Here is a 23,784-nt window from a genome sequence, read left to right on the forward strand (position 1 = left end):
TCTTGTCAGGTTTGATGTCAATTGGGGATGCAATATATGTTAAAGTTTCTTTAAAAGATTTCTAACAATTTTTAATGGTTCATGCTCATATCTTTATATTTAGATTATTTTTATTGTCATGAAAGCATTATCCTTGAAGTTAATTTTTTAAAAACACTACCAATTAACACTAACAGTTCCATTTTTCATACCGTACATTGTTCTTACACATAAATTCGTCTGCAGCATTGTATTCAGTTTTTAGTGTTTCATTTTAAATTGATTTTGGACACAATATATAATTTTATAATGTCAGCCATTTGTTTTCAGTCGTAACATGAATATGGCATTTTTATATTTGTGTGTCCCTAATTTTAGCAAATAATATGCAGAAATATAAAGACAATTTAAACACATTTGCATTTGTACTGGTGTTTTTGCCCCCAGTATAGAGCAAAGCAAATTAGGATTTTCATTTTTGGGTGAACTCTTTGTTAATTAACACAGTGAAATAAAACCAGCCAGCCACAAACACTCATATTGACAAATCAGCTGACTGTGCCAGTAAAACAGTGAGGCAAAGTGAAACTGACTACAGTATTGGTGATTGTGAGGTGTAGGCGGCATACTTCTGAAATCAGTGGTCGAACTCCCCTGCTGTTTTGAGCTGAGCTGTCCCGCGCTGAACTAAACAGAACTGAAGCTTCTTTCGCTGGGCTGGGCTGGGCTAGACCGTCTGGTACGACACACTCAGAGGCAGAGAGGGACGCACACACCGAACAGAGGAGGCACGTTTCACTCTGCCGAATGTCGCTGAGCTGACAGCGCTGAAGCCAAGACGATTCTGAACCGGTAGGATGTTGAGAGTTTGCAATTCCTGTATCATGCCACTAGTGTGCATTTGTGAGCATGTGGAGAGTGAATGTTACCCACGCTCTGCGCTGCCTCATGTGATGCTTTGCAACTTCTGCTTTAACTTTGTTTGCCATTGCAGTGTTTCTGAGTGGGTGTCTATTACCGTCTGGCTGTAGGTTATTTGTCTTCCCATCTTAACACAGGAGTGTAATGAGATGCAAGTGTGATAAATGTGATGGATGTCTGCGCTAGACTGTGATGTGTCGCCTGTGGCCACACTCTTACATCACTCAGTCGGGAGTCCACGGCCACCGCCTGTGGATCCATAATTCTCCTTCATTTGCTCTGTGACAGATTTCTGTTTGAACTTGCGTCCCCCTGCGGCGAGATACTAATCACTCAGAAGTACATCCCACCCTCGGCTAGCGTCTTGTGCTGTTTATGTGTGTTTCTTTGTGTGTGTGGACATATGTGTTGTTTATGAAAGGAAAAAACAGGTGTTTGTTTTCAATAGGACTGTGGAAGTAAGTTTTAGATCATGTTAAATGAACTTTGGGGAGGGCAGAATAAGTTTAAAGAGAGTTTGAAAATATTGAGTTGGTGGGATCCTGGAAATGCATTTGGCAGTTCTGATTCCTTTTGTGGTTCAGAGTTAGTGCCGCCCATTTACTCTCTCTGCTGGAAGAGGAAGATCAGTCATTGGCAAAATTCTGGGTAATAACAGATATATATTCAGCTGCTGTTTATTCATTCAGTGCATGTTGCTGTGTTGGGTATTATCATTTATTATGATCCCAAACTTGTTTTTCCTCAATATTTACTTTCTTTGTTATATTCAAATATTTATCCAGTCTACTAATCTGCATTTTCTTTGAGATGTAATTTTCTCATTCCCACACCTGCTGTGTTGTGACAGAAATCCAATTTTAGGTTTACATATCTGAGCTTACCTTGAATTTAAAGTTTGGATGAAAGGGCAAATCATGGATTATTAGTTATATTTTAGTTCTCCACAAACAATTCCTTGTGAATTACTTCTGAATTATGCAGGTGGGCTGATGCAACCATGTAATTAAATTCCTGTTATTGATTTAGCTCGTGGGGAATGATCTAAATGTCTTTCTTAAAGGGATAGTTCACCCCAAAATGAAAATTCTGTCATTACTCACTCTCATGTTGTTCCAAATTTGTAAGACCTTTGTTCATCTTTGGAACACAAATTAAAATGAAGTCTGAGAGCTTTGTTACCTTGCATAGACACCAACGCAACTACCATGTTCAAGGCCCAGAAAGGTAGTAAGGACTAGGGATGTCACAATACTCAATATACTCAAACCGTTCGGTACGACATCCACGGTTCGGTACACTTGTAAATTGCGTGTTTTCAGGTTTTGCATTCAAATAATTTCCTTGTTTTATTTCTCTCGAAATTTGCTGTGTGTGTGCCTGTGATTTCACGTGCTGAGATGAGGAAACACTTCCCCGCTTATATTTGAAAAAGCAACACTTGCAAAGCATCTTCCCTTCTAATGAAATGCAGTAAGCCTTTCTAAACTTCTTGTCCAACGAAAGAAAACATTATAACTCATTTTTACTTCACAGCATCAATCAAGTGTTTGAAATAACTTACTTTTGTGATCTGATGTGGCTTTTTATCATAGAATGAGACAGACAATATATTCTAACTTATACTGTTTGTCGATTAGCAATGGCTTACAAATATACTTAATCATTATGAAAATAGCCGAGATGGCTTGAAGAACACAGATAAACCATATATTATTGCAGACGAGTGTTTATTGTCCTTACATTTCATCATTCAAAACTAACATTATATCTTGCTTTTATTCAGTTACAATAATAGCAATGCCTTTATCCATATTAGAGATTTCCTGGCTTGAACGTCATCAGTGTTTTCTCTTTGACACATGTGGATTTTTTGCACAAGGGCGCCCTCTGGCGTCCAGTATGAATGAAACCCATCCTATTTTGTGTAAAAATCAGAAAAATAATGCCTCTCTCAAAAGAAATATTAAGCAGACATACAATAATCCATGCTTTTTCCAGTGTACAGAGGTTTACATGAGTATTTTTTTGTTAATTAGATGCAAAAAAACCCCCGAACCAAACCGAAAACCGTGGTTAAAAACTGATGTACGTATTGAACCATGGACTAAGTGTATTGTTGCATCCCTAGTAAAGCATCAGTGCTTCAACTGTAATTTTATAAAGCTACAAGAATACTTTTTGTGCACAAAGAAAACAAAAATAGCTTTATTCAACAATTTCTTCTCTTCTGTGTCAGTTGACGTACGTTCACAAAAGTACTATGTATGCGTGTGATGCTGCTGACCAGGGTTTCAGACTGTGACCAAATAGTTGCATTTTGCAACCATTTTTTCTGCCTGTGCGACACAATTTTGTGAGCGGTCGCACTGACACGACCACTACGTTGTTCAACTCATAAGCGCTGCCATTTTTGTTGCATATGAGAAATGACAAATGTAACAAAAGTGTAACAAAAGCGCGCTATTTGTTTGAACTGTACAGCATAGGCCATTTGTCAGCTTGGACCACAATGCAAACAAACATGTTTGAGCTCAGAACAGTTTTACTCGGGAACCAAAGTTTATTTCGCGACACTGTTACTGTACAGTGCTGCGAGATCCATTGAGAAGCGTTTGATTTCACCACAGAATGAAGAAGTTTGTTGCGCGGTCAAGTGAGAATCATTCAAATTCTGGCCAGAATTCTGTTATAAACAGCGCTGATGTATGTCAGAAATACGGCAGAAATAGTCCAGTGTTATTACATTATTCATTTGAGGGTTTTGAGAGAGAAATTCAGTCAGTTTTCAGTGACTTTCAAGCATTTCACACAACTATTTCCAGCATTTTAAAGCTCTAAAGCTCTGTTTTAAACAAAATGTTGTTTGAATACTGATATTTGATGTTATTTAAATAATAAAAAACTACTTTAAATGTGAAATTCAAATCACCAGTAGGTGGCAGCAAGTCACAGTTAATAAGTGAGTCATTGCGATTGAACCAAATAATTTAATTGGTTAAAACATTAAGGAATGAAACACCGTCATGTTGCTCAGAGACGCAAAACAGTGCTGTGGCTGTGTTTGGAATGATTTTTGTTGGCAAAATAGAGCAAAAACAGGCAACATGGTGTCTACAACGTAAGTCTCTTAAAGGAACACTCCACTTTTTTTGAAAATAGGCTCATTCTCCAACTCCCCTAGAGTTAAACAGTTGAGTTTTACCGTTTTCAAATCCATTCAGCCGATCTCCGGGTCTGGCAGTAGCACTTTTAGCATAGCCTAGCATAGATCATTGAATCCGATTAGACTGTTAGCATCTCGCTCAAAAATGACCATATATAATGACGATATTTTTCCTATTTAAAACTTGACTCTTTTGTAGTTACATTCTGTACTATGGGTGCAGCTGGCACAATGATATTATGCAGCGCCTGAAAGTGAACGGCAATAAGTTTGTGTAGATGCAGAGTTGCAGCCAGCAGAGTGGACAGCTGTGTAATATCATTGCGCCTGCTGCACCCATGGTACTGCAGCAAAGTTCCTTGATTATTACGCTGAAATGAGAGTATAGCTCCTAGCCATGTTGACCTAGAACTTTTAATATGTCATCTGTCTTTGTACATGATGTAACTACAGAAGTTTTAAATAGGAAAAATATCGTCATTTATATATGGTCATTTTTGAGCGAGATGCTAACAGTCTAATCGGATTCAATGATCTATGCTAAGCTATGCTAAAAGTGCTACCGCCAGACCCGGAGTATGGCTTACTGGATTAGAAAACGGTAAAACTCAACTTTTTAACTCTAGGGGAGTTTGACAATAAGCCTATTTTTTAAAAAAAAAGTGGTGTTCCTTTAATTCTTGTCTGTTGAACTGTTGGGAATAATATGGAATAAATCTATACATTTTCTGTTCCCATGTCTTGAATTTGTGGTCATTCAAAATAATAGACTAAATCTACTGCTACTGCGTATGGGCACTAGTCTAGACTAGTCTAGACATGTAATGTGTGCACTGCACTCGGAAGGTGTTTTAAATTGTTTTTGCAAAATACTCGATAATGTCAAATTGAACGCCGTTAAAACCTCAATTACGATATTATCGATATTATTTCAGAGCATGTCCCCTTCATGACATCAATTTTCCTAGATGGCAGTGGGTTCGAGAGACATGGAAAACAGTTCAAGGTCTTGCCTTGGCCTCCAAATACCTGAGATCTCAATCCAGTTGGCTGTATGGGATATGTTGGACTGACAAATTTGATCCATGTAGGCCCACCTTACAGCTTTCAGGACTTAAAAAGCAGAGTAGGTGATTTGGTTCAAAAACATTTTTTGTTATGCTGGTTGAAAGACACATCCCGATAGCAGTCACTAGTGGTCTAAATGTATTTATATGTATTTACAGTATATCGTCTGTGGAAGGCGTAGGACCATAAAATGTTAGTCCAATCATGTCCCTTGGTCCGAGGACTACAATAGGCTGTCAGCTTATATATTTGCATATCTCCGTGCACTCTGTTTGTTCAGACGTGATACGTCATCAGCGCGTTCCATTATGCTATCGCAGACCGAGTGAGAATTGAAGGCATTTTTATTGTAATATTATGCGTTTTGCACTGTAATGTTTTCTCACCGGTGAATGAGACATGAGGTAATCTAACAGCATTGCATTCGACCCTCCATCAACACTGTCTCTTATCATGTCGCTAGTTTCACAGCTAGCTTGCTGTTGCTAGCTTCTCTGAAATCGCATGCTCTACCTTTCAAAGATTTTATTTATTTTTTTTTTCAACTGATGGAGCTGAGAGCATCTTCTGTCCATTTTTGAGACGGTATTATGAGAGGAATCCACTAAGCTGCATGAAGAAAGATGAGAGGGATATATGTTTTGTGTTAGTATATCTCTTTCACACATAGTAGTGGGAATTGGCTATATTTCTTTGAGAGATCCTTTGGCAATTTCAGGGAGTTATTGTGATTGAGTGGTGTAGTTACCTCTGAAGACCGCGCTGTGGTTGTGCTGGCAGCCTCAGTTCATATACGGGTCAGTCCACCTGCAGACAGTCTTCGGCTTTAAAGACTTCATCCGCCTGCCTCACATGGCTGCACATGAAAGACTCAAGATAAAGTATCTACCAGAGGGGGCTTTTTTTATTATTGACGCTACTTTTTTTTTTTTATGGCCTTAATACATCAACATTAAAACTGTGCCTCTTTAAATGCACTTATAAATGCCTCTTGCCCTCAGCTTTAATTCATAGATTAACATATAGTTAACAGATGACCCCCTGGTCTGACAGTGTGCCTTTTTTGTGTGTGTGGGGAAACATTCCTCTTCATTGGTCCTCTTCATAGTAGCTTTCACTGGTAATACTGACAAAAGAGCACCATGATGCTATTTGTCTTCTATTTTTGTCTAAAATTGTGACTTTTGTCATTGTTTTATGTTTGAGGCTCACTTTATGTACATTGCAAATTATGCTTTGATCAAACATTTAAGAGCTAAGAAACATCTTTAAGCATGTTATATGTAGAAGATGGTTGATGTTGTCAGTGTTCTAACTCAAATCAATTAATCGTGATTAATCACTTTTAAAATAAAAGTTTGTTTACATAATGTTTGCGTATGTGTGTGTGTATGTATATGTATATGTGTGTGTGTGTATATATATATATATATATATATATATATATATATATATATATATATATATATATATATATAGAAATGCATGTCTTGTATGAGACCTGAAATAGATGCAGTAATAACTGATTGCATACATCTGTGAAAACTTTGACATTAAGATTTCAGTGTCTACAACATGCTGTTATTGTTGAAACTCACAGCAATAGGCTGTTAGTGGAGTAAGTGGTACTCAAATTACTGATATGTCCATGGTCTGGCGTGTTTTCAAACATACATGTGCTTTGATCATTTTTCTTTGTTGGAATTTCTCAGAAATGTTGTGCAATCATTGAATGCACCAACGGTATAATGGTAGAAACACACTGCACACTAAGTTCAGTAAGTCTTGTGTTCATCAAGGCTGCATGTATTTTAACTAAGCATTCTACATCTTATTCTACTGTCTTGTTCTTTTGCCCAAATATAGGGTTAAATACTGTTTAAAAAAGAAAACATTTTTGGCCTTTGCTTTAATTTGCAATAAAAACACGTCACGCTATACAATGCTGTAATATGTGCCATTTTTGTGATATAAATGATGTGATATTTTGGTCATGTCGCCTAACACCCCTAATACAGTACATATAGTTTCTGTATGGTCTGAAAGTCTCTCAAGAATGAAAGTCTTTTGTGCCGTAGGCACATTTTTATGTTCTCTGTTCCTTCATTCTCAGTAATCATGAAAGCACAAAACCTATTGTGCTCGCTCATCTCTCAAGAGAGTTACAGAGCTTTTGACTTTGTAAAGGACAAAGTCATAAAAGATGAGCTGTATTGAATGCGCAAGGTTCCTTCAAATCATACTCCGGAGCCAAACGCTGATTTGAATCTAAAAGAGAAATGGTTGTAGTTGAAGTATAAAATGCTCTAGTAATGGAGAATAGAACTGGGAGATAAACTGAATGATTGATGCTGATCAGATTGTGTGCAGATTGAAGATCAGAGCTGTTTAACTGTGGTACCCTAAAGATGAACTATCTGCAAATCCAAACACCTGTTTCCATCTCTGATGAAAATGAACTGCACGAGTCCATTACACTAATGTCAATAAAAAGCGCAGCACAGCGGAATTATAAATACTGTATATACAGGCTGTTTTATTGTGTACTTTGGTGATTTATTATTTCTCAGTAAAACAGCTGCTGATTTTACACTGATGGTTAAGTTTTATAAGCATTTCTGAAAAATAACTTCATTTTGCTTTGGCAAAATAGTGAGTCGTTGGAATGAGACTCGAGGCGATGGTGATGAATTCACATCATGCTATAAATAGGACAATACTCGTAAATCTTGATTTACCCTGCTGCAGTGCTGGGAGTTTTTATAAATTATGTGCCGTCTGTCATAAACCAGGTATACTGCAGCCTTCAAAAGTTACGTTCATAAACGTTTTGTGCACTGTTTTCATAGACCGAATTGACATCCATATGTTGCATTTTGTGGTTTGTCTATTATCACCAGACACAGTGGTAGAATTTCTTATAAGAAGTGTTTTTTTTCTGTTCTGTCTGCTTTTAGGAATTTAATGCAGTACTTAACCAGGTATTTAAATCTACATATCTGAAGGCTGAAACTAGCTTATTTCTAGAAAATACTCACAACCATTTTACAACTCCCGTCAGAAGTTCAATTCACTTCTAAACACAAGCATCTGCTATTTCTGATCTCCACATGAAATATTGTTTTGATTTTCACGACGAAAATTGAGAATCAAATGTCAGACTTTAAATGGTTGTACTTTGGATATTGTGTGGAGTACTTTTTATGATGTATGGATGCATTTTATTTTACTTCAAAAAATAATCAGCCATTTACTCCTGTTATAAAGCTTGGAAGAGCCAGGACATTTTTAATTTAACACTGATTGTATTCATTATAAAGAAGAAAGTCATATACATGACAAGTTTTCACCAGTTTCAGCTTAACTTAAGCAGCTGCCTTAAAATATTAGGTTAAATCAACTTAAAAGTACAAGCCATTTCAACTAAGTTGAATCAACGTTATTGTAGGGATTTAAAATGACTTAAGTTGATTTAACTTAACATTTTAAGGCAGCTGCTGCACTTAAGCTTTTAAGTTGAAAAAATTTACAGTGTAGGATGGCTTCCAGTTGAGTAAATCATTGGGTATTTCTTTGTGTGAAACTATCCCTTTATTTATTTTTTTATTTTTTTATTTTTTACAAATAATCACATTATTTACAAATTATCACAGTATTTGCAAAGAAAAGCTTTTAAATGAAGATAATTCAAAGACATTGTTTCAGTAAATCAGCAGGTAATTGAATAAACAATAATAGTTGTAGTCAAAATATTATATACACTACCCATAAAACATTTTCATTGTAAATAATACTTTTATTCAGCAAGGGTGCATGAAATTGATCAAAAATGACAGTAAATACATTATTAATGTTATGAAATATTTGTATGTCAAATAAATTCTGTTACTTTTCTATTAATCAAAGAATCCACAAAAAAAAAGCAGCACAGCTTTGATAGTAATGAGAAATGTTTCTTGAGCAGCAAATCAGCATATTAGAATGATTTCTGGAGGATCATGTGATGCTGAATAATGATGCTAAAAATTCAGCTTTACCATCACATGAATTTTTTATATTTTAAAAAATGTAATGAACTGGAAACCCATTATTTTAAATTGCAATAATATTTTACATATTACTGTTTTTACTGGATTTGTGATCAAATAAATAAGCATAAGATACTTTGAAAAGTATTTCTGACCTCAAAAGTCTGTATATTGTTTATTTCCATATCTTTGAACACAGACACATCACCATCCGATTTTAAGTTGAGGTAGAGGATGAGATGAGGTAGGCACTTTTTTTTTTTGTTTGTTTTTAGACCATTGGGGTCTATTTTTTCTCATCATCGTGCTTCTCAAATTTTTTGTGTTCGTTTTTTAAAGACTGCATGTTAAAAGGCTAGTTAACACTGGATCGCTTTGCTGCGTCTTCACAGAGCAGTTCTGTTTCAGGGTGTGTTTTCCATTAGCAACTTAACTTTACTGTGCTAAACGGGTACAAAAAATAAAAGAAACAAATTACACACACATACAATGTGTTTGATTAGGTTTGCTGGGAGTTAATTAGAAAAGGGAGCAGCAATGTACTTCCATATTTTCGAACTCATTTGCTGGACGGACATTAGACGTAGCCCCATCGCTCTCTCCTCCTTCTGTGCTGACAATGTTTTTGAGCTGTTTAATTAAGCCTATTGAGTTTGCATCGACAGACGTGTATTATATGGACTGGTGGACAAACCCGTGCATCATTCGCTCTGGTAGCTTGTTAATTGCTCAAGGTTTAACCGGACATTGCTCTGTAATTGCATCAGCGTCCAGAGCCTTCATTTTGACTGGCTGCTTATTTATTACCTCACCCAGAATCCATCACGCCCTTATTGATGGTCAGAAACCAGACCAGGCCAGTGTTTACTCATCAGTGTCTGTGGGGCGGCACAGACACTTGCCAGCATCGTATGCTCTGGAGCGGCTCTGACCTTGTTACGGGTATTATTGCTCTATTGACTCTGTCATTAATGGCAGCCCTCTCATGTTTCCTCCCTACGGCGTGGACTTTGGTCCTGAAGTCTCTGTACTTTTTTTCCCCTCACCCCAACGATATTGACTTTATTTTCCATTACTTTTAACTTAGGCAGTGCTGTAAAACACAGAGCATTGCCTAATCAAATGTATTTGATTGGTGCAGTGCTGAACAGGTTTGCTTTATGGTAGCCTTTAGATCAAGGCACACGGGAGGAGCAGAAATTATTGCCCTACTTATTTTTAAAAACAACTGAAAATGACATTTCTTTGATCCAACCTTCTGCTTTTTAGTTGAAAGCCAGTCGATTTAATATGAAAAATTGTGCAGTCTCTTTGAAGTTATTTTTTTCTGGTTTGTTTGTGACACATAACACAAAGTGCTATTTGTGTCTGCTTTAATTTCAGCAAAAATTATTATTGCAGAGGAAAGCATGACTGTTATTTCTCTCATTTGTGTTAGTGGTTTGTTTAAATTCTTAAATGTTAAACTTAAGCATGTAACTCATTAATTATGATATTCATGAATCATACCTCAAATTTTGCAAATTTGTTGAGGTTAGATGTTATTACTTTTCTAAGCAGTGATAAAATGGGTGGGAATATGCTTATGCTGAATTGGTTGTCAATGTAAACTTAAGTTGGTTGGATAATTTATTTTTAAGGCAGAAAGTAGATAGCAGGTTCGGAAAATGTATGTCAAGTAACGCAACCGTTACTTATTGATCCAATAGCAGCCATATAATCTGTGAGCTGTTCTTTTGAAATGTTGTGAATTCAGTTTATCTTTTTATGGTTGATTCATACTTATTTTGCCTCATGCAACTTAAGGAAAAATAAGTTTCTACTGAAATACATGATATAATATGGCTATTCCCGTTATTATTTTTTTTTTTAAATACATTTTCTGAATGTTATTTGCTGTAAGCTTGTTAGCCCATGAATGTCATATGTTAAATGCCTTATAAGACTCAGAGAAAGAATAATAATAAAAATTAAAAATAAAATAAAATAATAAAAAAGAAAGAAAATCCAAAACCAATTTTTAAGATCTTATTTTTTTAAGTGCTGTCAAAAAAAGTTTTTGTTTTACGTAATGTGTAGTACTGTGTATATGTATTGTGTATATATAAATACACACACATACAAAATATATTTATAAAATATTTACATGCATTTAAATGTTTATTTTTATTAATCTAATTACTATTATATATAAATATTAGGGCTGTCAGTTGATTAAAATGTGTAATCGAATTAATTTCATGATGTGTTGATTAATCTAATAAATCGCTAAATAAATTTGACTGTAAATACCCACAAAAGATTATTTAAAGCTATTTTTTTGTGTTAAATGAGAAAATATCAAGTAGACATTATATAGTGTAGCTTTGGAAAGAATTGTTAAATTATAAAATCACATTTAAAGGAGAAGTCCATTTCCAGAACAAAGATTCACATACAATTTACTCACCCCCTTGTCATCCAAGATGTTCATGTCTTTCTTTCTTCAGTCATAAAGAAATTGTTTTTTGAGGAAAACAACATTTTTCTCCATATAATGGACTGATATGGTGCCCCGAGATTGATTTTCCAAATTGCAGTTTAAATGCGGCTTCAAACGATCCCAAATGCGGTTGTAAACGATCCCAGCCGAGAAAGAAGGGTCTTATCTAGCGTAACGATCTGTTATCCTAATAAAAGTAATACAAATACTTTTTAATGTCAAACGCTTGTCTTATCTCACTCTGCCTGGACTGTTTTTTTCCGGTTCATGACTCTTAGGATATGTCAAAAAACTCCCATCTCATGTTCTCCCTCAACTTTAAAATCGTCCTATAATAGTCTATTTATATACGTAATAAATATACACAGTACACACATATGTTATGTAAACAAAAAAACATTTATTTTGGATGCGGTTAATTGCAATTAATCATTTGACAGCACTGCTTTTTTATTCATTGTGTAGTATTTTGTTACATCAGGTGAAAACAAAAAAACAAAATTGAATGTCACTTTTGCAACAGTGTAAAAACACCTTAGCATTGTCTTTTTTTTTTTTTTTTTTTTTTCCAGAAAATGTAAAAATCAGTTTATATATGTTTGTTAGCTTTGTTAAAGCTTTGTTAATCATGCACATACACAGCAGTGTCTCAATAATATATTGCTGCTTTTGTCCGTGAAACAAGATTCGCAAGTATTGTAAAGCGTTTGGAATAGTTTCTGCTTGCTCAATATTTCCTCCCTGATCCGTTTCTCTCTAGCTCTAGGTTGCATTAAACAGAACACAAATAGTAAATCTCTTTTTACTGCAGGGATTCTCACAAATAGAGCTCATTCAGCACCTTGGACAGCTCCGTGGCCACACCATTAACCCTACAATCACATACAGCACACCAGTCATTGTCATACACGGGAGTCACAGTTCACCTGAAGCCCAGGCGCGCACATATCGCCTTGCTGGGGTATTTGAAGGAACCCAAGAGGCTGGAAGTGAGTTATAGGCGAGACTGTCACCCGGCGAGAGAAGAGGGCGGGATCGATTCCCAGAAATCAGCAGAATCCGAGTTGGCCTATCGAGCGTGCTCATCTGTCTCCTTGACATAATTGTGCCTTTCTTGTTACTTTATGTTCTAATCAATCAGCTATGAGTAAAATGCCAATTATGACGTCCATTGATACAACCGACAGAGAAAGCAAGAATTATTGGATGTAACATTACTGCAAATTACCATTAGAGTTTCGCTCTTTCTGGGAGGGAAATAATGGGTAATAATCAAGAAATAACATCTGATGGATTGAGTTGTATTTCACGTTTAATTGCAAAACTCTTTATGTGTGAGGGAGTAGGGCAGACTCATTATTGCATCCTTTCCCATAACGTCTTAAAGTGTTGGACTCGTTGCAAAAAAACTCCATTGTGATATTTTAAACAACCCAATGGAGTAATGCCTAGCAATTTTGAATGAGCCATTATATTGGGCAATTCATTATAGTAATTACTGTATAAACATTGGCTGTGGACCGATTATGAGTGTAGTTTTGTTAATGGCCAAATTTGTTCATTAGGCAAATATCATTTATTACTTGGGAAGTTTTAGGCATAGAGCGATTCCTGAATACACAAAACATGTCCGGAATGGCTTAATGAGGTCATTGTGTAACTATGTGACGCGGCTAATGATTTGACAAGAGCACAATATGAGGGACACGTCATGGACGCATGAAAGTAAGAGACATCTCCTGACAGGTCTTCGAACTAATTTTAGCTTGGCTCACACATAGGTTATTTGAAATGTGGAGGTGTTCTTGAGAAGAAGTGTCAATCAGGTGTCATTTAATGAAGTTACTTGTGGACTATGTGTGAAAAACAGATGGTGCTGCTTCTAGACATAACCAATGAACAATGGGCTGTCTGGTGCTCATTAATTAGCTGATCTCAATCAATGGTTTAGTTTGCCCATATGTTCTCCAGAGGTTTACTGTATTCAGCTGTGCTTCTGGAAGCCCACTGTGAACTGCAAGCCTGGTGTCTTCCATCTTGTATTTAAGGCCTCAGGGTGGTAGAGGCTCACAGAGTATACAAGCTGAATCTCTAGAATAATTTAATGAATTGTTTATTATTTGTATTTATTTTTTTATGAGTAGTGCAGCTGTACTTGATTTTAAAAGCTACATATAGTCTCTCTTATAGGGCTTTTGATCAGTAATAATTGATAACACATCTTGGGTGTTAGATTAGTGACCTTCAAGAAAAGTGACCTTTTATAACTTTTATTTCTGTACTGTTCAAAGTTTGGGATCAGTAAGATTTTTAATGATTTTTAAAGAAGTCTCTCATTCTCAAGTCTGCTTTTTTTTTTATTAAAAAATGCAGAGAAAACAGTAATATTGTGAAATATTATTGAAATTTAAAACAATTTTAATATACTTTAAAATATAATTTATCTTCTTCAGTGTCACATAATCCTTCAGAAATCATTCTAATTTGCTGATTTATGATCAAACAGTTGTGATTCTTGTGGTGATTTTTTTTTTTCGGGATTCTTTGATGAATAAAAAGTTAAAAATAACAGCATGTATTTAAAATGGAAGTCATTTGTAACAATATACACTACTGTTCAAAACTTAAGGGTTTGCTAAAATCAAAACGGGCGATAATAGGTGAGCGTCAGCCAATGAGATTGTCGTTTGCGCATTAGCTCCGCCCACTACCGGAGAAACCAGCAGTTCTTAAAAGCTAAAGAATTCCAAAGTTTTGACAAGAAAATACAACAAAGAATTTATTAGCCAGTTTTTAATATTAGAGATCATTTAGTTGCATATGTGAGTGATTTACTTGCAATGTAGAGGGTTGCAATATTGCTGTTTTTTCTGTATTTTTATCAGATAAATGCAGCCTTGGTGAGCATTCAGCACAAACATAAAGACTTATTTTCTTTTTTCTTTCAAAATCTTCTAACATTTGTCTTAAAGTCCACTTTCAGAACAACAATTTACAAATAATTTACTCACCCCCTTGTTATCCAAGATGTTCATGTCTTTCTGTCTTCAGCCATAAAGAAATTATGGTTCTTGAGGAAACATTTCAGGATTTTTCTCCATATAATGGACTTCATTGGTGCCCTGATTTTGAACTTCCAAAATGTAGTTTAAATGCAGCTTCAGAGGGCTCTAAACGGTCCCAGTTGAGGAAGAAGGGTCCTATCTAGCGAAACAATTGGTCATTTTTCCTTGAAAAAATACAAATTTGTATACTTTTTAAACACAAAATGAACGAACGACTCAAACCTGACAACTTGTCATATAAGAGGTGAGGTTTTAGAAGTATAGACTAAAGACCCAGGTAAACTTCTCTGTTTCTTATAGCATTATAGTTTTGTCTCGTTTGTAGTGTGATCAACGTTTGTGTAAGCAGTAGATGTGTTAGGGAAGTAACACGTAACATTTTAATTATATTTTGCTAAAATGAACTAAATGACTTGGGGAAAAAAAAATTGTTCATTTTGCTGAACGAGACTCAAAGGTCAGAGTCGGGAAAATGATCTGAACTTCCCATCAGTATTACGAATCATGTGTAAGTTCATCCTCTTTGTACTGAGTATGGTGAAAAACTCCATCTTATTTTTTCCTACAACTTTAGAGGAGGACATTGTTGTACCTTTTTGTTTGTAAACAGCATTTACAAATTTACTTGCACTTTCTTAGTCTTTGCGCGTTCACTTTGTAAACACTGGGTCTGTAGTTCCGCCTACATTCTGCGTGACCTTTCGGTGTGATTCAGTAGTATGTAATGTCGTGAACGCGCATCCCAGAGCCTGTGGTACACCAGCTTTTGTGCTTAAAGTATACAAATTTTTATTTTCAGAAAAAAATGACAGATTGTTTCACTAGAAGTTCAAAATCGGGGCACCAATGAAGTCCATTATATGGAGAAAAATCCTGAAATGCTTTCCTCAAAAACCATAATTTCTTCATGATTGAAGACGGAAAGACATGAACATCTTGGATGACAAGGGGGTGAGTAAATTATTTGTGAATTGTTGTTCTGGAAGTGGAGTTCTCCTTTAAATTAACTTTTTAATCCTGGTTTTTAGTGTAGTTTCAGACTTTTAGATTACAGGTCTATATAGCCTTAATGACCCTTCCGTGACACTATCTGCACCACTTTTCAACTTGAAGTCAAAGTGGTGCATGGTGCTTCTGTTGAGAGGTGGTAATGGCCCTTACATGAGCTCACTTGTTGTAAATAACATTAAGATCTAAAATGAGCTCACTGACCAAGCTCTGACCAGAGAGACAGATTCATTTTTAATAGTACAAATGTTCTGTGTCTTATTCATTCACAAACTGAACAGCACTAATAGCTGAACATTAATTCTAGATATTGCTCATTCCCTACCCGATGTCATATTCCCCTGAACGCTCCTCTTTCTGCATTCCAGCTACTGTCTTCTGGCTGGACCGCAGCAGCCACTTCATCAAAATCAACTGCTGGAGAGTGCCAGAGATTACCCACAGGAAAATACCACTGAGCCTTAAATAGCAATCAATTTCCCTGACTTTTCTCTGACGTGAGCTGTGATAAGCACTAGCTTGGACTAACATGGGGATGACACTTTTAGAGAGATAGAAAAAGTAGGAAGACAAAGAATGTCTGTCCCTGAAGCAAATAAGTATGTGTATTTCCAATTTGTTTTTGTCGTTGGCGCTTTTTTTTTTTTTTTTATCAGCCCACCATAATTTTTCTTTCTTTCTTTCTTTCTTTCTTAAATATTGTTTGGTGTATATAGTTCATATTTTAAATTAAAATCTGCTTTTTTTATTTGTGTATTTATTTTAGGGCTGTCAAATGTTTAATTGTGATTAATTGCATGCAAAATAAAAGTCTGTATTTACGTAAATTAAGTGTGTGTACTGTGAATGTTAATTAAGTGTATAGATACTGTAAATTGTAATGTAATTTAAAAATATTTATATGTATACAAATATTTATATTTACATATAATTTATATTGTATTTTTGTCAGTTTTATCATTTTTATATTTATTTATATATACATAATAAACATACATAGTACACACGCAATGCATGCGATTTATCGCATAATATTAATATTAATTATTCTATTATTTTAATTAAAATAAAATAATAAGTTTTCACAAAAATATTGATAATAATAAGAAATGTTTCTTGAGCAACAGCATATTAGAATAAATGACAGCAAAAGTTCAGTTTTGCCGTTACAGGGATAAATAACATAAAATACACAAAAAAAAACATAACAAACCAACAAAAATAGGTCCTTTTTATAGGCATTTTGATTTGTAATAATTGATAACACATCTTGGTTATGACCTTCAAAGTCATATTGGGGATGGTAAGATTTTTTTAAATAAGTCTCCTATGCTTAACAAGGCTGCAATTATTTGATTAAAAACAAAAAAAAAAAAAAAAAAAATATATATATATATATATATATATTATATAATTAAAAAAAATTCTCTTTCTTATAGCATTATATTAAATTTATTTATATATATATATATATATATATATATATATATATATTTTTTTTTTTTTTTTTTTTTTTTTTTATCAAATAATTGCAGCCTTGTTAAGCATAGGAGACTTATTAAAAAAATCTTACCATCCCCAATTTTTTTTTAATGGCAGTGTAGTGTTGTTTTTGTTTCATTTTGAATGTGACAACTTAGAGTAATGAATTGAGATTAATTAAGTGTGCCAGATGTTAATTTAGGATGGATCTGACTGATTCAGTACGTTCATTCAAAGGATTCAAAGAGTTCATTCAGACTGATTCAAACTGGTAACTCAGTCAGTGATGCTTTTTGGATGATTGTATTTGAGAGCATCTACCAAATACAGTGCAGTAGCATGAGGTGTTGTCTGGTATGCCACAGTGTTATTGCATCACATATAATTCAGGCTGCAAGCTCACACTGGCTGATTAAAATACATGTATTTTTAGTAGCAGCAGAGCAATGTCACCAGGAAAGAAAACACCGGTCCGCAGCCATACTGCAGCAACTCATATCATGCGAAGTAACCTCTATATTTCGGGTTGTCGTTAGCAGGATGTGGGCATGTGCAGCATGTGTTGCCGTGTGCTTCAAATGAGAGCAGTAGGCACTGACAGGTGCTGTATGTCTGATTACTGCCATCTCTGCTTGATTGGTGTTTAACCTGTAGGTCAAGCACAGAGGAGCCTTCACTCAAATTAACTTTGCCCATGAGGCCTATGCTTTCACTGAAATTACTTTCTTGGATCCTTGTCTCCCATTTCCATACTGTCATCAGGTTTAGCTGTGTACAGGTGCCATTCATTTATTGATTGATTTATTGCAAGAGAAATTAAACAAAGAGTATTGGGACGTTCAAAGCCAAGGAGTTGATGTTATTATGTTTGCTGTGGCATACTTCAGTGGTGCCAGTGTTTAGGCTGTGGGTTTATGTGGATGGTGGTGTTGTGGGATAAATGGTTTGTTTGTTTGTTTCTGGTTGTGCATTCTGTAAGGGCTGCAGAGGGAAAAAGTGGAGGCTGCTCTTTTAGTTCCTCCTTTAAAACTTTCAAACCAACTTCTTTTTTCCCAAGCTCATCTCCCTCTCCTCTCTTGGGATCCGTCCTCCCCCTCTTCAAAGGCCAATCACTTCTTACGAGCATTGTGTTATAGGGTGGAGATTTTCTATCTCTTTTCCTTTGCTGGCTCAACCACTGTTCCCTTGATATTCAGCGGCCAGAGAGGTAAACTTACTGCCGATTCTCTTTCTTAACCTACAAGGTATCAGAAGTTGGTGTGTCAGATCTTCAAAGCGAGTTTACTGCTTAAGTTACCTGATGACGCATCAGTATTTATTTGTTTGTGGACACTTTGAGCATTCAAGCCCAGAAGGAACAGACTATCTCTGCCTATCAAAAGCTTTCAACATTTTTTCTTGTTTTTCTTGTTTTTTTTTTTTTTTTTATATAAATAACTGTCATCAGTTTTGCCCTGTGAAAAATGGTTTGAGCATTTAGTTCCTTTGTGACATTGTTTTTAAACGTGGGTTTGAAACAGAAGTAATGACAGATCTTTTCATCCATATTGTAATACACATTTGAGTAAAATGGATTATCAAAAAAGAAAAAAAATATGTAGGGTTGAGAGCTGGTTCTGTCCATTGGTTGTCAATTAGATACATAAACATATACATATATGGCATAAACAGACAGTTTTTTTTTTAATTTTTATTTATTTATTTTTATATATGGATTTTACTCAGTTTTGGATGCTGGTGTTGCTTCCTTCTTTCAGAATCAAGCCAGCAATAACTTACTTGGACAAGCTTGGAAATTCATGCCGGACAGTTCTTTTAAGGCTGATTTTTCCCATATGTACTCTTTAATTATTGAATTCAAATTAGAATTCACTGTGAGTTGAGATCAAATTTGAATTGTTCATCTGTCATTTTGGAAGGATAGAACACTGAAATATTTTAAATTTATTGTTCACATGAGTCTTGAATGGTAAAAATTTACATAATCTTGCTTTTCAAGAAACAAAAATAAATAAATTAAAATAATTTAAGACCATAGTTAAGTTATGATTTTGAATCACTTTCACAATTTATCCATTTACAAATGAAAAACCCTAAGAATCTTCGCTGATGGGTCAGATTTTATTGAAAGGAGTAACACTGATGTTTAATCAAAGTAAGACAGTGTTGCCTGCCTGCAATCTCCAATCTGCACCCAAGATGTCAAAAGAGTGAGTCACAGTAACACTCTCTATGTGTCTCTCTGTCATAGTAAACAAACACCGGGACAAGACAAATGTAGGCTGAGCTACAGAAATGGAGGCGAGCGAGATAAGGGAGTGTGAGAGGAGAAGAGTGATCGGAGGGAAAGAGAGAGAGGTCTAGAGAAAAGGTCAGCGTGCGTTGTGTCATGCAGGGTGGAGGATGCCTGAGCCGCTGGGTTTTACTCAGATTAATCTGTCGCGTGGTGACAGCGCTGGTTTAAAAAGGTCACTCATGGCAACAGGACGTGGGTGCAGGGTGCTGAAATGTATCGAATCTGACCGCTCGCTGGCTGGGCTTCAGGTAGTTAGTGCACCATAAAGGTCAAATTTGCTTCGCATCTCTCCAGAACTGACCGCTCCATGGGTTTGGGGAGATTGTTGGGCTCAGTGCACTGACAGCATCAGACGGAAGTTTTGTTTTAGCTCTGAAAGGGCCTCCTAAGTGCCTCTTATTACTATGATGGAAACTTGACAAGTTTGTCAAGACAGTTTGAACACAGTAGTAGGTCTGTTAGTCAGATAACTGCTTTATGTAACCTGCCTAAAGGCTATTCACTTCAGTTGTTGCTCAGTTGTATGAAGTTGTTCTATGCAACAGCAGTTATTAATATGATGGATGGATGGATATTTTTGCAGATGTTTTTTTGATGGATGGATCGATGTGTGTGTATAGACGAATGGATGTAAAATGTGTTTATGGCTGGAGAAATGGATAAAGAATTGAGCAAAGATGGATGGATGATTTTCACAAATGTTTTTTGTTAGGAGGATGTGTTCATAGATAAGTTAATGTACAAGTGTATCTATGGGTAGATGGAGGGTTGGATAGATGCGTAGATATATGGGAAGATGGATAGATGGGTGCAGGGAGGGAGGAATGGATGGATCGAGGAGTAGACAGGTAGGTAAATAAATGGATAGATACCTGTTGTTAAGTAAATGGATGGGTGGATAGATGGGTAGATAGGTGGATGAATAGCTGCACAGGCTGGTGGATGGGTGGATGATTAGACAGATGGATGGATAGGTAGATGGATGAGGAATGAGTAGATGTATGGGAAGATGGATAGATGGGTGCAGGGAGTAAATGAGTAGATGGGTAGTTACAGATGGATAGAAGGATGTGTAGGTAGATGAATGGATAGATACCTGTTAAGTAAATGGGTGGGTGGATAGATGGTAGATAGGTGGATGAATAGGTACTTAGGTTGGTAGATGGGTGGATGGTTTGACAGATGGACAGATGGATGGATGGGTAGATGGGTGGCTGGATGAATGAGTAGGTATGTGGGAAGATGGATAGATGGGTGCAGGGAGTAGATGAGTAGACAGGTAGGTACAGTAGAAGGATATAGGGATGTGTAGACAGGTAGGTAGATGAATGGATAGATAGCTAGTGGCAGGTCAGTGGGTGGGTATATATGGGATAGATGGATGGATAGATACCTGTTGGTAAGTAAATGGGTGGGAGGATAGATGGTTAGGTAGATGTGGGATGGATGGGTGGATGGATGTAGATAAGTGGGTAGATGGATGGGTAGATAGATGTTTGATAAATTGGTGGATGGATAGGTACATAGGTTGTTAGATGGGTAGATGTGTGAATGGATAGACTGATGGCATGGATGGTTAGATAGATGAGTAGATATATGGGAAGTTGGGTATATGTGCAGGGAGGTGGAAAGATAAAAGGATGTGTAGACATAGGTAGATAAAAGGATAGATACTTGTTGGTAAGTAAATGGGTGGATGGGACGGGTAGATGGGGGATGGATGGATGGTGGGTAGATGAATTGGTATATATGGGTAGATATATGGTTGATAAATAGGTGGATGGATAGGTACATAGGTTGGTAAATGAGTGAATGGTTAGACAGATTGATGGATAGATAGATAGATGGGTAGATGGATGCATTGGATAGATGAGTAAATATATGGGAAGATGGATAGATGGGTGCAAGGAGGGATGGATGGATGGATGGGTGAGTATACAGGTAGGCACAGTAGATGGATAGAAGGTGTGTAGACAGATAGGTAGATGAATGGATAGATACCTGTTGGTAAGTAAATGGGTGGACGGATATGCGATGGATGGACTGCTAGATGGATGTGTGGGTAGATGAATGGGTATATGTGTGTAGATAGATGGTTAGCTAAATAGGGGGATGGATAGGTTACATAGGTAGTAGATGGGTACAGTAGATGGATAGAAGATGTGTAGACAGATGAATGGATACCTGTTAGTAAGTCAGTTGGCGGGAGGATAGATGGGTAGATAGATATAGGATAGATGGATTGGTGTATGTATAGATGGATGTATAGATGGATAAGTGGGTAGATGAATGGGTAGATACATGTTAGATGAATAGGTGGATGGATAGATACATAGGTTGGTAGATGGGTGGATAGAAAAATGGGTAGATGGATGGTTGGATAGATGAGTAGATATATGGAAAGTTGGGTAGATGTGTGCAGGGCGGGATGGATGAGTATACAGATAGGTAGATAGTAGGATATGTAGACAGATAGGTAGTTAAATGGATAGATATCTGTTGATAAGTAAATGGGTGGTTGGATAGATGGGTAGATAGATTGGGGATGGATGGATTGATGGGTAGATAAATGGGTATATATGGGCAGATAGATAATTAGATTGCCTTAAAAATGTTGTCAGAATTAAGTTCTTAGGGTAGTTTAAATATATTTACGCAGGAAATTTACAAAATGTATTTATGGAACATGATCTTTACTTAATATTGTAATGATTTTTGGCATAAAAGGAAAAAAAATCATTTTGACCCATAGAATGTATTGTTGGCTATTACTACAAATATACCCGTGCTACCTATGACTGGTTTTGTGCTCTAGGGTCACATATATGGTTGGACAGATAAATAGGTGGATAGGTAGGTACATAGGTTTGTAGATGGGTGGATAGATAAATGGATGGATGGTTAGATTGACGGATAGGTAGATAATTGGTTAGATTGGTTGGCAAAAGGAAGGATGAATAGACACTGTAGAAGGATGGATGGATGAATGGGTAGATAGGTAGGTTGGGGGTTGAATGAATTAATGGATGGATGGATGTGTGTATAGAAAGATCTTCACTGATGGATGAGTGATGCATTTTTTAAATATATTTTGGAATGGATGGTTGGATAGATATCTAAGGTGGATATATATTTGATAGATACTGATTATAGGATAGCTGTCTCGTGCTTTGCCCCCAAAAGTTTATTCACTACAGGATACCAAAATTATGCTTTCAAATGTAATGAACAGTCTTTACAGTATGAAAATTGTGGCTCTCAGAGTTGTCTTTGGGACCTCCTCTCCCCCTCTTGCTTGGCCTTTCTTCTAGAACAGGCGAGTCAGTTTCGCTTCTCTTTTTTGAGCTGCATTCTTTATATGTGTTGATCAGGATACTGACGTCCATATCTGACATCTATGAACTGGAGTCTGAACTTCTCTTTGGCTTCTTTTACAATAATCTAACTCCTGCTTACTGGATATCGGTGAAAGCCCTACGTCTACCTGCCGATTAACTTCAAAGAGGTGCAGGGAAAACCTCAGGGAAAAATGAGTGGAGCCTTTTTCATATTTGTCTCCGAAAACCTCCCACAGGCCAACCCACTCCTCTGGGTATCTTGTGTCATGGAAACATGGGCCAAATGGACCAACATCAAACTCCCTTTCCAAGTCCTCCTTGCTGATCCAGTCGTTCTCTGGTGATTGTCGCAATCCAAAATCCACCTCTTCTGTTTTTCAATTATCTTTTTCAATGAACAAAGGAAGATTGACTACGGGCTGTTTTCTCAAGTATATACTGTATGCAGAACAGGGTGGTATCATTTGTATGAAGTGTCGTCAAGTCCCATACAAGTGGAAGCAGAAATTAGTTTCAGACTAGAAAATAAGACAAGAAGAATATGATTCTCTTAAAACTCATCCAGTACTCACAAGTGTAGTTTTAAAATTAGCAGTTGTGTGTTTAGTTCTTGTCTACAGTTGTAAAAGTTTAGCAGTATAATGACATAAATCTTGACTTGACTTGAAAATCTAAAATGTCAATCAGTGAAACCCTAAGTTATAATGTGAGTCCGGTACTCCAGTATAGTTGAGAGCTGTGGACACAAATGACTGTAAAACTGACACTTCTTTACTGCTGTGTGTTCCAGCGTTCTCAAACAGAGGGATGAGTTGTATTTAGACTCTCTGATGTTGTTCTTGCTGTTTTGCCACCTCAATAAGTTTCTGGTGCTTTGACAGCAGCTTCTTTTCAAAGAAAGTAAACAATGTTGACGAAGTCCTGCTGGGTCAATGTGCACAATGTGATAAA

The 23,784-nt window shown here is 36.2% G+C and overlaps 1 long non-coding RNA gene across 1 annotated transcript in view; it reads left to right on the forward strand.

Annotated features, from left to right (window-relative positions):
* LOC127176090 (uncharacterized) overlaps positions 1-16,196 on the forward strand; it is a 56,945-nt gene extending 40,749 nt beyond the window's left edge. The window contains exon 3 of the long non-coding RNA XR_007829058.1: positions 16,086-16,196. This is a non-coding gene — a long non-coding RNA (uncharacterized LOC127176090). The remainder of the gene's footprint in view (positions 1-16,085) is intronic.
* Positions 16,197-23,784: the final 7,588 nt, after the last annotated feature.

The sequence above is a fragment of the Labeo rohita genome, chromosome 14 (genome assembly GCF_022985175.1).
Source record: "Labeo rohita strain BAU-BD-2019 chromosome 14, IGBB_LRoh.1.0, whole genome shotgun sequence".
Taxonomy (NCBI): Eukaryota; Metazoa; Chordata; class Actinopteri; order Cypriniformes; family Cyprinidae; genus Labeo; species Labeo rohita.